At 35.7% G+C, this 12,944-nt stretch overlaps 1 protein-coding gene across 7 annotated transcripts in view; it reads left to right on the forward strand.

Moving 5' to 3' along the window:
• Positions 1–12,944, forward strand: part of MEF2A (myocyte enhancer factor 2A) — a 163,799-nt gene that overhangs the window by 23,392 nt on the left and 127,463 nt on the right. For 6 of the 7 annotated variants that reach the window (XM_023254973.2, XM_045058880.1, XM_023254975.2 and 3 more), the window contains exon 2: positions 11,591–11,676. The exons of the other annotated variant lie outside the window; for it this stretch is intronic. The gene's annotated coding sequence lies outside the window, so the exon portion shown is untranslated. The remainder of the gene's footprint in view (positions 1–11,590; positions 11,677–12,944) is intronic. 7 annotated transcript variants of the gene reach the window in all.

Below are 12,944 nucleotides of genomic sequence, written 5' to 3' on the forward strand. Positions count from 1 at the left end.
TGCCTTTTTGTGGTATGTCTGATAAATCTTTGCTTTACATGGGGCAGTAATATTTTTTTGTCTTGTGTTTACTTCTGGAGGTTTTATAGTTTCGTTTTTACACATAGGTCTGTGATCCATTTTGAATTAATTTTAGTGAGTGGTAATAATTTTAGTGAGGTAATATCAAGATTCATTAATTTGTTCTGGTACCATTTGTTGATAAGGCTTTTTCATTTTAATTACCTTAGTGCCTTTGTTGACTATCAAATGACCATATGTGTGTGGATTTACTTCTGCACTCTATTCCTTTGATTTAGGTGTGTGTGTGTGTGTGTGTGTGTGTGTGTGTGTGTGTGTGTGTGTGTGTGTGTGTTAACATCGGGCTGTATCTTCCAACTTTTGTTTGTTTTCAAAATTGTTTTAGTTATGTTATAATTTTTTTTAAATGTTTATTTTTGAGAGAGACAGAGACAGAGCACCAGCGGGAGAGGGGCAAAGAGAGAGGGAGACACAGAATCTGAAGCAGGCTCCAGGCTCTGAGGTGTCAGCACAGTGCCCAATGCGGGGCTCGAACTCACAAACCATGAGATTGTGACTGGAGCCGAAACTGGACACTTAACCCACTAAGCCACCCAGGCTCCCCTGTATTATAAATTTTTAATTGTGAATTTCTGCAAGAACACTTGCTGGGATTTTGATTGGGATTGTTTTGAATTTGTAAATCAATTTGCAGAGAAGCAGTATCATAGTAATATTAAGTGTATGGATCTGTGAACATGATTGTTCCTTTTTTTTTTTTTTATATGTCTTCCTTAATTTCTCTCAGTGTTTTTTAGTATTCAGGATAATAGTCTTGCACATATATTGTTAAATTTGTCTTTAAATATTTCATATCCCTGATGCTCAGATGAATGGTATTTTTATTTTTATGTATTAAAACATTTTTTTAAATGTTTATTTATTTTTGAGAGAGAGAGAGAGAGAGAGACAGAGCATGAGTGGGGAGGAGCAGAGAGAGTGAGGGAGACACAGAATCCAGAGCAGGCTCCAGGCTCTGAGCTATCAGCACAGAGCCCGATGTGGGGCTCAAACCCAAGAGCCCTGAGATCATGACCTGACCCCAAGTTGGACACTTAACTGACTGAGCCACCCAGGCACCCTTGAATAGTATTTTTAAAAAGTGTAACTGTGCATTTGTCATTATTGGTATATAGAAATTTGATTTAAAAACTATAGATCTAAGGCTGGCTCAGTTGGTAGAGCATGTAACTCAGTTTCATGGTTGTAAGTTCAAGCCTCATGTCGGGCATGGAGCCTACTTTAAAAAAAAAATACATTACAATCTTTATATAAAAAATATTGATCTTATATCCTGTACCCTTGCAAAACCAATTTTTACTTCCAGCCACTTTGTTGTAGGTTTTTTGGGATTTCCTATATATATTGTCATATCATACGTGAGTAGAAGCTGTTTTCTTTCTTTCCTTTCCAATCTAGATCCTTTTTTTTCTCCCTGTTGTATTGTAGTTATTGAGACCTTTAGTAAAATGGTAGAAATAGTGAGCGTGTGCATCCTTTGTTTATAATCATACAGGAAAAAAAAATCAGTCCTTTATCATTAGCTGTAGGTTTTTGTAGATGACTTTCATTAGGTTGAAGAAGATTCCTTCAGTCCTAGTTTGTTGAGAGGTGTTCCCCTCTACTGCCCCACAAATGGGTATTTAATCATGCACAGATATTTTTTCTACCTCTTGAAATTAATCACTTTTTCTTTTTTAATATGTTAATACAGTAAGTTACCAATGTAACTAAACCAACCTTGCATTCCTAAGACAAACCCCATTTATATTGATATTTAACTTTTTATATATTGCTGGATATGACCTGCTTATATTTTATTAATAATATTTGCATCTTATATAAACGAGTGATAATTAGTATGTATTTTCTTTGCCTTGCCTTGCTGTGGTGTCAGGATTATTCTGGCCTTATTAAATATGTTAGAATGTGTTTCTTTTTCCTCTCTTTCCTAAAAGAGTTTGTGTAAGACTGATATTGTAGATGTTTAAGGAATTCACTAGGGAAGCCATCTGGGTCTGGAATTTTCTTTGTGGGAAGCCTTTTGATTTTGAATTAAAATTTCTGAATTGGAGGATTATTCAGGCTTTCTTTTTGTGTCTTTTGATAATGTGCATGTTTCAAGGAATTTCATTTATTTCATTTAACTTGTCAAACTTATTGGCAAAAAATTGTATTTACTACAAACCTAATGTGCATTTAATGTTTGAAATATCTGTAGTAATGTATTCTCTTTCAGTTCTAATGTTAGTAATTTGTGTCTTCTTTCTTCTTTTCTGGACCAGCCTAGCTAGGGGTTCTTTTCAAAGAACGAACTTTTGGTTTCTTATTTATTTATTTATTTTTGTCATCCATTTCACCAATTGCTACTTTTATTATTTCTTTACCTCTGCTTTTAGTTTAATGTTCTTTTTCTCTACCTTCTTAAGGTGGAACTAATTTAAAACACCAATGTTAAATCTTGATTCTTTTCAAACGTAAATACTTAAAAGATACAAATTTCCAAGCATCCTTAGCTCCACCCTATGTAATTAGGTATGTGTTTTTATTATCATTAGTTCCACGTGTGTTTAAATTTTCGTCTTGAGTTCTTTAACCTATGGGTTATTTAGAAATGTGTTAATTTACAAATAACTGGGGAATTTTCCAATGTAGTTTTATTACTGGTCATTAATTCTTTTGTGGTCTGAAAACACTTTCTGGGGAATGCGTCTCTGCTTGCTGGATGAGATGCCGCTCCATTCATGAATCCTTTAATAAAGCAAATCAGATCTTCAAAAAGAAAACCTTTCAGTGTGATTTCAGCTCTAATAAATGTATTATGTGTCTTGTTTTATGGTCCAGCATAAATTCTCTCTTATTGACTATACCAAGAGACATGAACAACTCCACTGGTTCATAGTGTTGTTCAGGTTATATATATCTTTACTGATTTTCTCTCTGCTTGTTTTACTAATTGTGAGAGACTGTTGAATTTCTAGCTATAATTATAATTTTATCTATTTCTCCTTTTAATTTTGTCAGTGTTTCACATGTTTTGAAACTCTGCTATTGACTGAATAAACATGTAGGATTACTTTGTATTTCTGATAAATTGACACATCAAGCATTATGATGTATGTCCCTTTATAGCTGGTAAGATACCTTCTCTTGTGACCTGCTTTGTCTGTTATTAATATAGGTATTCCACCTTTCTTGTGATTAATGTTTGTATGGTACATCCGTTCGTATTTTATGTTTGATCTATCTATATCATATTTAAAGTGGGGTACATCTCTTTATCCAATATGACAGTCTCTGCTTCCAGTGTAGTGTCATAGTCTCTACCTGTTAATTGGGACATTTAGATCATACATATTTAATATCATTATTCACACAGTTGGATTTAAGTCTATTATTTTGTTATATATTTTTTTAATTTTTTCTGTTTTGTGTTTTCCTTTTTTTTGGATTGCTTATTTTTTAGCATTTCATTTTACCTCTTTCTTGGCTTATTAGTTTTATTAGTTTCTTTTTTAGTAGTTGCTCTAGGGTTTTACAGCTTGCATCTTGAACTTATCACTTTATGAATAATGAAAGATCCTTAGTACAGTGTACTTTCAGTTTTTTCCCTCTCATTCTTTGTGCTATTTTTGTCATTTTATTCTACAGGTTATTGTATGCTACTGCCACTTTTGCTTTACACAATCAAATATCTTTTTAAAAATTAAAGATAAGAAAATAGATGGTAAACATTTCACATTTTTGTTCTTCCTTTGTGTAGAAGTTTCTATTTCTATTTCTATTTTATTTTAATTTAATTTTTTAAAGTTTGTTTATACTGAGAGAGAGCTAGCAGGGGAGGGGCAGAGAAAGGAAAGGGGGAATCCCAGGCAGGCTGTGTGTTCAAATCCACAAACCATGAGATCACCACCTGAGCTGAAACCAAAGAGTTGGACGCTTAACTGACTGAACCACCCAGGCACCCTCTACTGTTTCTTTTTTAATTAATAAAGTTATTTCTTAGAACAGAAAAACTGAGCTGAAAGTACAGAGTTCCCATATACTTTCCTCTTTCCCTTCCCCTATTCTCCCTTTTGCTTTGGCCCCCAGTGTCCCCTGTTAGTAACAGTTTGCACTGGTGTGATAAATTTGTTACAGTTTGTGAGGGGGTATTGGTACATTTTTAAAAATTTTTTTTATTATTTTTTTTTACATTTATTTCTGAGAGACAGAGACAGAGCATGAGCAGGGGAGGGGCAGAGAGAGAGGAGACACAGAATCTGAAGCAGGCTCCAGCCCTGATGTGTCAGCACAGAGCCTGATGCGGGGCTCGAACCCATGAGATCCGTGAGATCATGACCTGAGCTGAAGTCGGATGCTTAACCGACTGAGCCACCCAGGTGCCCCTGGTACATTTTTATTAAGTGAGTTTATAGCTTACGTTAGGGTTCCCTCTCCTGTACAATTCTGTTATCCTTTTTCTTCCTGAAGAATTTTCAGTCTTCTTGTAGTGCATACCTGCTGGTGACACATTCTCAGCTTTTGTTTGTCTGAAAATGTCTTTATTTGCCTTTTGTGAAGCATATTACTGCTTTGTATAGATTTTGATTTGCAGGTTTTTTTTTTCTTTGTAGCACTTCAAAGGCTTTTTTTCTTTGTTTTAAACTTGTTTGTATTTTTGACAAAGAGCCTGGTAATTCTTATCTTTGTTCCTCTGTTTGTAATGTGTCTTTCCCCCACTTTGGCTGCTTTTAAGATTTTGTCTATATTACTGGAATTCAGCAGTTTGGTTATTATATGAATTGGTGTGATTTTTCTTGTGCTTAACCTGTTTTTTGTTCACTGAGTCTCTTGAATATGGGTTTAGTTTTTGTCAAATTTGGAAATTCTTTGGTCCTTATTTCTTCAGATATTTTTTCTGTCTCCCCAACCTTCCAGAACTCTAGTTATACCATTTTTAGACTGCCCTTGATATTCTCACAGGTCCTTGATGCTATTTTTTGTTTGTTTCTTTTTTTTTTCTTTGCTTTCTGTTTTTATATTTTCAAGTTAGGGGTCTTTTTTTCCTGCACTGTTTTAATCTGTTGCTACATCTATCCAGTTGGTTTTTTTTTTTTTTTAATTTTTTTTTTTTAACGTTTATTTATTTTTGAGACAGAGAGAGACAGAGCATGAACGGGGGAGGGGCAGAGAGAGAGGGAGACAGAATCCGAAGCAGGCTCCAGGCTCTGAGCCATCAGCCCAGAGCCCGACGCGGGGCTTGAACTCATGGACCGCGAGATCGTGACCCGGGCTGAAGTCAGACACTTAACCGACTGAGCCACCCAGGCGCCCCTATCCAGTTGGTTTTTTATTTGAGATACTACATTTCTCATATTTAAACATTTATTGATTCTTTTTTTTTTTCAACATTTATTTATTTTTGGGACAGAGAGAGACAGAGCGTGAACAGGGGACGGGCAGAGAGAGAGGGAGACACAGAATCGGAAACAGGCTCCAGGCTCTGAGCCATCAGCCCAGAGCCCGACGCGGGGCTCTAACTCACGGACCGCGAGATCGTGACCTGGCTGAAGTCAGATGCTTAACCGACTGCGCCACCCAGGCGCCCCTATTGATTCTTTAAAAAATAGTTTTTTTCTTCAAATCGTTTCATACATATCTTTCTTTCTTTCTTTTTCTTTCTTTCTCTCTTTTTTGTTTTATTTATTTTTGAGAGATAGAGTGTGAGCAGGGGAAGGGCAGAGAGAGACAGAAACACATAATCTGAAGCAGGCTCCAGGCTCTGAGCTGTCAGCACAGAGCCTGACTGGAACTCACAAACTGAGAGATCGTGGCCTGAGCTGAAGTCGGATGCTTAACCGACTGAGCCACCCAGAGCCCCATAAACATAATATTTTAAAGTTTATGTCTTCAAAGATTTAATCTCTTTTGTTCCTGGGTCTGTTTCTTCTGTCAGATTTTCCCCCTAGTATGTGTCGTGCATTTCTCCATTTTCTTATGTTTAGTAAGTTTTGATTGACTCTTGGACATTCATCATACTGTTGTCTGGATTTGTTGATTTCCCCTGGAGAGATTTTAATTTTGTTTTGGCAGGGTGTTGCATTTCTTGTAGATCTGTTTGAACCTTTTGAGGCTTGTTTTTAAGCTTTGTTCTGGCAGGTCTAGTGTAGCCTTTGCTCTAGAAGTAGTTTAGTACAGCTACTAAGTGATAATTGTGCTTCAATTTCTACTGATTGCCCCAGGTTTCAGTGAGGTTTTTCTCCTTTTTGGTTGAAACTTACACATCCCCCAGTCTTATGTAATCTTTGAGAACTTTTGAGCCTGCCTGATCATTATTCCTTGCCTGACCTTGTAGAGTTTCACTTTACCATGCACAGGTTTTTATTCAACAAAAACTGCATTGTGGAGTATATGGTAGCATTTAGCCACATTGTGGCTATTGAGAGCTTGAATTGTGGTTAGTTCCAATTTAAATATGCTGTAAGTGTAAAACATACTGTCAAGAACTTATGGGAAAAAAAGAATGTAAAATATCTTTTTATATCAGTTATATCCTGAGATGAGAATATTTTGAGCACATTGGGTTAAATGAATTGTGTTAAAATTAGTTTTACCTGCTTCATTTTACTTTTTTTTTTTTTTAAGTTTATTTATTTTGAGAGAGAGAGAGGGAGGGAGAAAGAAGCCTAAGCAGGCTCTGTGCTGTCAGCACAGGGCCCAATGCGGGCTCGAACCCATGAACTGTGAGATCATGACTTGAGCTGAAATCAAGAGTCGGGTGACTGAGCCAACCAGGTGCCCCCCTCATTTTACTTTTAAAATGTATGTACTAGACAATTTAAAATTACATTTTAGGTTCATGTTGTTTCTTTTGGGCAGAGCTGCTCTAGAAACTCCTCTACAGATTTCAGGAGTGCTTTCTGTTCTTAAACTCCATCCTCCCTGCTACTGTGCCTTTCAAATTCCCATTACTTCAGTCTTCCGAAATTTCGATGTCTGTTTCTTTTACTGAGTCCACGATATTATACTTGGCTTCCCATTCCTGCAGAGCCCTCCTGACACCTTGCATACAGCTATTTGAGGGGACACTTTTTCTTTTCTCAGGTATCACAGTGCTCAGCTGCTTGGTGTCCAGTTATATATATCTGATCAGTTTTCTAGTTGAGTTTATTGGGAGAGCATGTCTGGTACTTAGTTACTACATCATGGCTGGTACTGAAAATCTTTTTAAGGCGTGAATAGTTTGATGCCCATGTGTGAGAGCTGACCCTCACTTGAATTAAAAACGCCAGTGATGCCGAACCTAAGTTTTCATTACAAAATGAAATTAATATTTGAGCAAATATGCAGTACTTATTGTGTTTACAGACTGTTATATATATATTTATTTGTACTTTATAGATAAATAGATAGATGTAGATAAGTTTTTTGTCCTGTTTCATTTTTCTCTTCATCGGGATTGATTTTAAAGCTGTTTGTTTTCATATAGAAACCTCTTTTTTTTTTAATGTTTATATATTTTTGAAAGAGAGAAAGAGAGGCAGAGGTGAGTGGGGAGGGGCAGAGAGGGAGGGAGATACAGAATCTGAAGCAGGCTCCAGGCTCTGAGCTGTCAGCACCAAGCGCGATGTGGGGCTCCAACTCACGAACCATGAGATCATGACCTGAGCCGAAGTCGGATGCTTAACCGACTGAGCCACCCAGGCTCCCCAAAACCTCTTATCTTAGACACTCATTATGCTCAGATTAGAGGTATCCAGTGAAATTTTGATAACTTCAAACATAAAGCCATAATTTTCTTCATAATTATATTTTTTTAAATCAAGACTAGAGGAGATGCTTAGGAATTTAGGTCCTTAAGACTTGAAACTAGGAATGTTAATACCATGTCTTATAGCACTTTGGTTTCATTTTGCTTTCTAATTTATTGGCATTCACTGATTAAGCATTTAATTAACAAGCTAATATAGCAAGAGATAGGCATTAGGGAGCAAATTATCTTGGGTCATTCAGGTCTTCAGTTATTACCAGCAGTTGTATTAGGTGTTACCTATTTGCTTCATAAAATGTAGTAGAGATATTTGAAAAGAGGAATTTGAATCTCAGTCATTTCATTTAACTCTTCTTGTTAATATGGGAAATTGGAAGTTGATAATGACTTGTGCCACAGCATAAATTACGATATTTGACATTTAACTATTACTAAAATGATAGTGTCTTCAAAGGTTTCATTTGTTTCAGAGTACTTCTTTAAAGTTTTTTTCTTTTTTTTTTTTATGACCTATCCATGTGATTTTTGTGATACTGTCTTAAGTTTTAGTTCTGGTAATTATCATATGGAAATATAAGTCTTACTTTAAAAGTTATTGAGAAATTATCAGTATATATTATTCTTGTTTATGCAAGCACCCACCTGTATTTGTCAGGGTACCTGTCATATATAGGTATTGATGTACTGAAGCTGCTCAAATATATCCATCCTCTGACATTGAGATTTGCTTTTCTGTCTTTTGAATCCATTGCTGTATACAGGATGCATTTATTTTTGTCATGTATTTAATTCATTTAACAAAAGCATGAACTGGGTTCAGCTGTTTAAAAGCATGCCTGGATTCAAATCCCAGCGACACCATTTGACTAACTTAGCTATGTGACCTTGGCAGGTACCTTCTTAGTATTTCAGTTTCCTTTTTTTTAAATTATTTTATTATTTTTTTAATGTTTATTTTTGAGAGAGAGTGTGTGCAAGCGAGGGACGGGCAGAGAGAGAAGTAGACACAGAATCTGAAGCAGGCTTCAGGTTCTGAGCCGTCAGCACAGAGTCCAACGTGGGGCTAGAACCCATGAACCATGAGATCATGACCTGAGCCGAAGTCGAAGCTTAACTGATTGAGCCACCCAGGCACTCCTATTTCAATTTCCTTTTAAGGATAATAGATTATTGTTGGCTTTACCTCTGTTATACATTAAAGCAGTTAGGATACTGATTAGTATATGGTAAATACTCAAATGTTGCTGCTGCTGCTGTTGCAGTTGCTTTTATTATCATCACCCCATTAGGTCTTCCCTGGATACCTTTTCTGAAATTTTAATCCCTTCCCTATGATCTTACTTAATTCCTTGCTCTATTTTTTTCTTTTCAAGGACTTTCTACTAACCTGTTGTATACAATAATATATACCTCATTCACTGTGTATTGTAGTTCTTCCCCAGTAGAATGTAAGCTCCATGAGGCCAGGCATAGATATAGTGACTTATCCCTATCACCTAGAAAGGTGCCTGGAATATATTGGATGCTCAGTAAATATTTTCTGAATATATTATATTGAATTGTATTCTAGTTATTGACTAGATATTGGAGATACAAAAATGAATGAAGTTCCTTCTCTAAAAAAGGCATAGAGTATAATAGAAGAGACTGATACAGAACTAATTATAATAATTTTGCCCCCTGGAAGTGATGTTGATGGTAAGGGTATTCTTGAGGTTGCTATCACAGAAGATGCCATTAAACTGGGAAAGATTTGTTTTAGAGACAGGGGAAGATTTTTTCCAGCAGAGGTAAAAACTTGAACAGAATTACAGAGCTTGACATTTTGGGCAGTGGCTTGTAGTCCAGGTTAACAACAATGTTGGTTAATTAGAAGTGGAGGGAGCTAGGAGGTTGGTTGGAACCAGATTTGGGAGTGATAGCATTTGGAGGTACAGGTTATCTGGCTCTTGTCTGGACAGAAGCAATGAGATTTGGAGTTCAGTATATGAAATTTAATGATAACTGAATGTAGCACTAGCATTTTTGTTCTGGTTTTATTTTGAGGGTAAGAGTGCGTTTCATTATAGATGATAGTAAAAGAACTTGATTTTTGGAATATTTTCTTTAAGAAACTATTTGAGAACTGTGTACAAAACTCAAATCATTAATAACGGTTCATTTATAGAATTGACAGTGAATTTTTGATACAAGAAAATATACCAGAATATATCAAATTGGTGTTTAGCAATTTGACAGTAAATAACCAATTAAACCTTAGTTCCTTCTGTGACACACAAAGCTAGTGTTAAAATACATTTAAAAATGTTTAGTTTTGTTTAGATCGAGAATTCATGAAAAATAGTTTCATTTTGGATTTTTGGATTATAGAAGTTGGTTGGTGATGAAACTGTATTTAAGGAGGTTTTTTCTACATTTCAGTGTAATTGAATAAAAGCTGAAATGGCTTTTTAAAGCAAGCTCCTTTTAACCTTGCAAAAAAAAAAAAGTCTGTATGTGTGTTTTAAAGTTCAGGCCTTTAATACTTAATTCATTAATACAAAAAGAATATTTGGCAGTTTGTGTTTTTCCCCGGCTCTAGAGGAGGTATTCATTTCAAATAGAAACAAAATTGCAGTATCATAATAATTAATATTGCTGAATCAGATTCAAAAAACTGGTATTTCTGTGGATAAATTACTGTTTTTATTTGATGTAACAGATTTATTTGGGGGTTGGTAGAAGTACCCAGTCATGGAATTCTAAGTTATTGGATTAGCATCGTAATTGATCCTGGCCAGTCTGGGTGAGGAAGGCGGGTGGGTGCTTTTACCATCTTCCCCTTTTTTACCTAACTGCCCTCCTACTATTCCAAGCAAACTGGATTATTTCTTATGCACTAATCCAGTAGTTAGTATTGACCAGTGTTCCTTTTTTATTTCAAAAAAAAAAATTTTTTTTTAACGTTTATTTATTTTTGAGACAGAGAGAGACAGAGCATGAACAACGGGGGAGGGTCAGAGAGAGGGAGACACAGAATCTGAAACAGGCTTCAGGCTCTGAGCTGTCAGCACAGAGCCCAATGCAGGGCTTGAATTCACAGACCGTGAGATCATGACCTGAGCCGAAGTCGGCCGCTTAACCGACTGAGCCACCCAGGCGCCCTCAGTGTTCCTTTTTTAAATGTGAATTATTGACAGTGATGAGTTTAATGTTCATTTTGGGTATTTCATGTTCATTGTGTTCATTCCATCGTTCCCTTTAAAAGATAGTGAAAGCTACAGGTATACACATTGTATTTGAATACAAACGTATTTTATGGCAATGCAAGTCACTGACCCTTTGATAATTTTCTAAATGAGAACATAATACAATGACTATTTTCAGCTCTTTTAGCAAAACATATATTCAGTAAATATAGTAAGTATAAGCATATAAATATAAGCAAGTAAATATGAAGCATATCAAATTAAGTGGAGGATAGGAAAAGGGGACCTAGGAAGCCAATTTGTGAATCTAGCAGTACATAGAATATTACTGAACATTTAAGTAATACTTCTTGAAAAAAATGGGTTAGTGACATTAGAAATTCTCAATTGGCCAGCATTATGTTTTTATTAGACAAATGCAACAAATTACTTTTAATAAATTATTTTTCTATTATTCAGCATGTATTTGTGGTGCTATCTGCCAGATATATAGTGTTGAGAGTTGGAATTTATAATGATGAAATGTATATTTATTTCTTTTTTAGAGTTAACACTTACTAACCCATCTCATATTTTTTTCTTTATTAAGGAATTGCCTTTTGTGAAAAAGAAACAAAGAAGAGTTTTCTGCAAGGATCATATTAAGTGCACTTTTTTGCTGATACATCATTTCTAGTAAGACATTTTCATTTTTCTATGTTATGAAGTAAATAATGGAATTTTTTCTTTTTTTAAAATCAGACTGTCTTGTGAGCTTTGAATTGCAGTCTTTTTGGAGTTTATTTTGAGGTTTATTGTAGATGAATTAAGGAAATTTGTAAAGTCTACTTGGAGTTTATTGTATTATACAGTGACAGTTTCTCATATATTTTTTCTGGTATTGCCAAGATAACCCCATACTTTTTCATCTTACCTACTTCATCTTCCATATCAATTACCTTTACTTAAAAAAAGAAAAATTCTGTCGTTCCAATTTTAGTATATGTGCTGCCAAAGCAAGCACAAAAGAAAAAAATTCTAAAGTAAGTAGTCCATATTTACTGTGACAATAACTAGGAGAAAGGGAGGGTTTGAGGACATGAGTTAGACATTAGCTGAGAAAGATATTCAGATGAAAGACGAAGCGAGCAAATCTAGCCATATTTCTTGAAATTCCTTAGGAAGGATGAAAGAAAAAAACTAAGCAGAGGTAGGAGATTTTTTTTTTTTTTAATGCAGGCTTCTGTTTGTTACTTTGAATTTGTCACCTTAAACATTTTTTTTTTAATTTTTATTTTTTAGAGAGGGAGAGAGATAGTGGGAGCAGGAGAGAGGGGCAGAGGAAGAGAGGAATCCCAAGCAGGCTCTGTGTTCACTGTGGAGCACGACTTGGGGCTCTATCACATGATGCTGAGATCATGACCTGAGCCAAAACCAAGTCACTGAGCCACCCAGGCACCCCTGCCACCTTAAATCGTAGGCCCATATTTGCAAAGCCCTGGAGTTGGCTATTTCACTTTTAAAAACTTGGAGTGGTCTTTGTTAATGGTTCCGGTATGTTACATCTGTAGTTTTTGTGTTTTAAGTCAACAGTAACATTTTATAAAGTGTATATTTTTTTATTTTTTCACACTTATTCATTTTAGAGAGACAGAGAGTGAGCAGGGAGGGGAGGGTCAGAGAGAGAGGGAGACACAGAATCTGAAGCAGGCTTCAGGCTCCGAGCTGTCAGCACAGAGCCTGACGCGGGGCTGGAACTCACTGACCGCGAGATCATGACCTGAGCCAAAGTCAGATGCCCAACCAACTGAGCCACCCAGGCAGCCCAACATTAACATTTTAAATATTAGATATCGTTGATTATGCCTGATGATTATGTCAATAAAAACTTCAGGGGGGTAGTACTTAACATTTTTTTTTGTACTTGTTTTAAGAAATAATTTTGCTATTTAAAGTGTAAATTT

Source organism: Felis catus, chromosome B3 (genome assembly GCF_018350175.1).
Source record: "Felis catus isolate Fca126 chromosome B3, F.catus_Fca126_mat1.0, whole genome shotgun sequence".
In the NCBI taxonomy this organism is placed as follows: domain Eukaryota; kingdom Metazoa; phylum Chordata; class Mammalia; order Carnivora; family Felidae; genus Felis; species Felis catus.